This window comes from Dreissena polymorpha, chromosome 14 (assembly GCF_020536995.1).
Source record: "Dreissena polymorpha isolate Duluth1 chromosome 14, UMN_Dpol_1.0, whole genome shotgun sequence".
Taxonomy (NCBI): domain Eukaryota; kingdom Metazoa; phylum Mollusca; class Bivalvia; order Myida; family Dreissenidae; genus Dreissena; species Dreissena polymorpha.
The window spans coordinates 67,272,300-67,277,979 of NC_068368.1; positions in this window are offsets into that span (position 1 = coordinate 67,272,300).

Genomic DNA, 5,680 nt, shown 5'->3' on the forward strand with positions numbered 1-5,680 from the left:
TTCATGTTCGTATTGTTGTCTATTAAGTGTTTTTTGATAAGGTTCCATGTTTGGTTTTAGCTGCGTGCTCATTTTATCATAGTTTCAATATGATGTGCACTCTGGGAAAATTAAACTGAACACATGAGACACGTTATGAGAAAACAGGGCTTAATGTATGTGCGTAAAGTGTCATCCCAGATTAGCCTGTGCAGTGTGCACAGGCTAATCAGGGATGACACTTTCTGGTATTTTTCATTTAAAGGAAGTCTCTTGTACACAAAAATCTAGTTAAGGCGGAAAGTGTCGTCCCTGATAAGCCTGGGCGGACTGCACAGGCTAATCTGGGACCACACTTTATGCACGTGCATTAAACCCACTTATTTCCGAACGCGTCATACATGTGCATGTAGTATTACCACAGATATGCCTGTGCTGATGGCTTATCAGGTACAATGTTCCGCCTAGACTGTAATTTTGTTTAGGAGAGACTTTCTTTAAACCCAGCAGTCAGTAAAAGCGGGAAGTTGTATCCTTGATTAACCCATGTTGACTGCACAGGCTAATCTGGGAGGATACTTTACGCACGTTAATTAAGCCTGTTTTTTTTGGTATGGCTCATGTTATAAAATCAGGGAACAGTATAATGCACAAAGTTATCAGGGAACAGTATACTGCACAAAGTAATCAGGGAACAGTATACTGCACAAAGTTATCAGGGAACAGTATACTGCACAAATTTATTAAGGAACAGTATACTTACCAACATGAAATATTTCATTTATATAGAAATCTGTTTTTTCGGTTTTTTAATATGGATTTTTTGACCTATGATGTTAGGCATGTAAAATTAACAAGCTGAACAGTTTTGATTTTAAGATTTTTCTACTATAGAAAATTGAAGTAAAATGGTTGAAATAGATAACTATGTATTTTAAAAATTAAGCATTTAAAAGATTACCTTTGATGACTTGTAAGTGAATGCCATGTTCCCAGTTATGTTGATCATTATAGCATCTAATGCAGTTGATTAATACCTTTACATTTAAGTGTAGTTACATTGACAAAAAGGTTTAAGCTTAAAGTGCTAATTCACCAGTGAGAGAATTCACACAAAACTCAATAACAAGTAAATATTAGTCCATCAAGGTTGTGACTTAAGTCAAAGTATAACAAGTATATGCCATATTTTTGCCATTTGATTTCATGGATGTCATTTAAAGAGCACAAATTCTTCAGAGTAAACAATACACGCTTGTATAACAATTATTGTCTCAGTCATTCAAAATACTTAAAATGTTTCATTTTATGATTGAGTTTCACGGGTAAATGGATAATGCTGTTATAAAAGTAAAAATTAATGAAGACCACAATTAATGTCAAACTTTTGTTTAATGGAATTTGAACCCATGCCATAAAGAAACTACTTTATATATTGAAAATTACAATCCATTCACATTTTTGTTCCTAATTATGCTACTTTGAGTTTTCACCTTTGCATTTTGTTGTATTATTATTGAATCATGTATCCCTTTCCACAAAGTGGTAGGGGACTATAGAAAATTAATGCCCTTGGTCAGTACGTCCATCTTAACAAAGTGAAGACCCTCCATCAGATGTCTCAAAGAGTCACAGCATGTATTTGTGACTGTTGCTTGAACATAATTTCATCTGTGATACAATTGAAAATGGTCTATTTGCATCATGCACTTGCCTCTGAAAAGCATTTTGATATAATACAGAATTATCACCTTGCTAGCTCTAATACTTTATGCTACAAAATAATACATTTTGTATAAACTAGTTTAAAGTAATTTATTGAATGACAACATTAAACATATTTACTGGTAATGTATGAATATAACATAAGAATTCTACTTTTTATCAGATAAATATTTCCAACTCTAATTACTTAATTGAGAGATGTATGCTTATTTAAAACTTATTTATAGTAATAACAAGAATATTTAATACAATTAAAAGTTTTTTCATCACAAGCCATATCATTCAAAGTATTGAAGTAAACATGTTCAATATATTGTTAACTCTTTCAGTGCTGGAACCGAATTTTGAAGGCCTTTGCAAACAGTTTGGATCCAGATGAGACGCCACAGTACGTGGCGTCTCATCAGAATCCAAACTGTTTGCTATTCTGATAGTTATATTCTTTGAAAAAAATCGAAAAAAATGCTAAGTTTAGAAATTCTACAGACAACATTTTAGTAGATGACAAATTTCCCAGCATGCAAAGGGTTTGTGATTTATTTGGGATGTTCTGCAGAATAAGTCTTATGCCATTATGTGGCCAGTGTAGCTGCGGGCCGGCCTGCAAGTCTAGTCATAATTGGCTTGCGTGACTGCAATTAAGTGATTAATGGTTTCATGGCTTCTTTGGCCAACAGGGTAGCTCCTAACCATTGTGTGCAGCCAGGTTTGGAGCTACGGTGGTAGAATATGACATAAGACCCATTTTGGCATTATGCTTTAGTGGACACAAAAATTCATGAATCTTATTTTGGAAAAAGTGTTTTGGCACATCCATTTTGGGATAGTGTTAAAAAAATAATTGTCCGAAAAAACATAAAAGGAGTTAATGATGAGTAAGTCATTGTTGTCAAGCTAATATGTCACAAAGTATCAACAGCAAGCATGTTTTATTTGTTTATGATTTTTGTCATAATGTTTGCGTCGTTTTTCTTGTATTATATTTATAGTCTGTTCTTTCCTTCCAATGTGTATGTTCCGTCCTCTGCTGCAATCACTGTAATGTTGTTCTTGCCGTTGTTGTCTGTGATAGCGTTCGATGTGACCTTTGACATTAAAGCTTGCTCTAGGAAAATGGGGCTTCATGTTTGAGCTAAAGTGTTTCCCAGATTAGCCTGTGTAGTCTGGTATTCTAGTACCGTACATTCGCGGCCATAAGTCTACCTCGGCCATAAGTCGAGGGGTATAATGTGGCTAGAAAAACTTGGTTTTCTGCCTTGACTCTGCCATAAGTCGGGGGTAAATTTCCTCAATATCTCAGACATGTTTTAGTGACGTTTTAGTCATGGTTCTGAGGGCTTTTGCACTGGCAGTTGACATTTTTTGGGATATTAATAATTAGAATATATTTAAAACGAAACATTCAACGTTTCAATGATTTATTATCACGAAAAATATATTTTATTGTTCAAAATCATAATAACATATCATTGATTATTTCGAACTTAATATATATTTCACAAATCAAAATTAGTATCCCATTTAACGTTATAACTTTCAGTGTTTATATTATGAGCAGATATTTTTGTATTCAAATGTTAGTGCTATTGATGTGAAAATTCGGTAAAATCTTGAACGCAGAAATTCATTATATGGTCAAAATAATTGTAACTTGCTCTCAAATAATCAACAACGCTTTCGCCATTATGCGTGAAACACGTGAATTTACCAACACTCGCATCGCTCGCTATTCGACTGTTATATACATATTCGTAAATCACGAGATACCCGAGGAATATTTTTTGCATTCTGGAAAAACGTCTCATCTGATAATACTAAGCAGATGATCCAAAGTAATTGTGTATTTGATATGTCCAATTACACTTTTTAATAATTCAGGGTGAGTGCGTTTTATTATAATCATTCAATGAATGAAATCTTCAATCAGATAAGATCTATTTATTTACGAAACGATTATGCATAAATTGTGGGACAGTTGTGAATAAATCAACGAAACCACACCTTCATCCAATCAAAAAATATACCATGTGAAGTTGAACAATAGCGATTGGTTAAAGGCGTATCCAACGATCAAGTAATTATTTTTGATTGGTCAGAAGTAGTTTGTAGCAGAACCGTTGTGCATATCATTAACGGATAACTATTTTAGGCGTGACGCAATAAAGACAAATGATCGAAAGGATGCTAACACTATACTTTACACTTTGATCTTAGTCAAAGGCCGAGAAGCGATAATTGGTGGCATGAAGACACCTGCAACTGTTGACAGTTTGTATTTACACGGATTAACTTTAAATGGGTACAAGTGTCAGCAGTCGATTTACTATTGTTCTTAGCAGACAGCGGGCGATGTATCAATAGACAAATTGCCATGTATAATTTTCACCACTTTACCGTATGTCACAAATGTTTAATATTTTCGAAGTTATTTTTACATGTTTTTATTTGGACTTATTACGAAGATTAATGAATTAAAAACCAATGTAAACATGAATATTTTGTTATCGGCGGACATATAAGTAAAAGACGAGTCGGCCTTTCCGTAAACAGTCATCATTCCTCCGCTTCAGAGATTTATTACTTTAAAAAAACGGTACAGAAATATGTTTTTTTATTTTTTTTATTTAGTACCTCATCCATAAGTCGAGTTGACTTATAAAGTCAATTTTGGCAGCGTTTTTAGGTCGACTTATGGCTGCAAATTTACGGTAATGGTATTTTTGTTTGTGCCTCCAGCAGAAAACAATTTTCTGGAAAAAGTATCGTTTCTGATTAGCCTGTGGACTAAACAGGCTTTACTGAGAGGACACTATCAACATGTGGACTAAACAGGCTTTACTGGGAGGACACTATCGACATGTGCATTAAGCCTCATTTTCCCAGAGCGTAGTTTGTTAGTATACTGTCATAATTATGCATATTTTGTTCATGTCTCATTGTGATTTTATCTTTTAGGAAGCAATGTTTACAAAATAAGTAACTTGTTTGTGATATAATACCTTAGACAAACACTTGAATGAAAAATAAGTACAATACATTTGCACTTTTGTGTGTGATGTTTAAAAGTGTTTTCATTCATTTAACACTTTCCTTTCATTTTTAAGCAATTATTAACATCTGTTTTTCATCTATAAAATACTGTTGTTTCAATGTTAATTTCAAAGACTAGATGAGGCAGTTAATAATTACGTCCTTTCAATTTTAAACTCGTATGATTTTTTTGTTTATGTTTTATGCCGTCCTTTCTGTGTAATAAACATTTCACAGTAGTTTCTTTTGACAAATACCTAGCTTTCAATGTAAGAGCAGGATAAATGCCAAATTGTCCAAACTGGAAGCAAAGTATAGATTTTATAACTCAATGGTGAAATCAGATTTTTAATACTTTGCAAAAGTTAAGTTTTCTACAACAGTTATTTGTGTTATATAATTATTTTATATCAGGCACCAAAAATCGAAATCTACCCTCCAAAAAAGAGCTAGTCTGTACATGTTTTTATTTGTTTGGAATATTGCTTTGAACACTTCTAAATGGCAGACTGTTTTGTTCATATTCTGGGTTGTGGAACATTGGCGAAATCATATAGGTATGCTATAATTTGTATGTAAGATTGTTTAGTTGTTCATGAATTGATACAATTTTGTCACTTATAAATAAAGATATTACTGTTTCTGCTGGTTTGTTGTATTCATCATTAATCAGAAATGTTAGATTGTTGTTAGACCAATCAAAGATCCCAGAGTGACCCAGGAAATTGTTGTGTCCAATTTGAAGTCAAGGGGCAAAATATACCTGAACAATCAGTATTACAAAATAATCTAACGATATACACTTGTCAACCCTGTTATGATGCTGGATATGATATACACTTGTCAACCCTGTTACGATGCTGGATATGATATACACTTGTCAACCCTGTTACGATGCTGGATATGATATACACTTGTCAACCCTGTTACGATGCTGGATACAAAT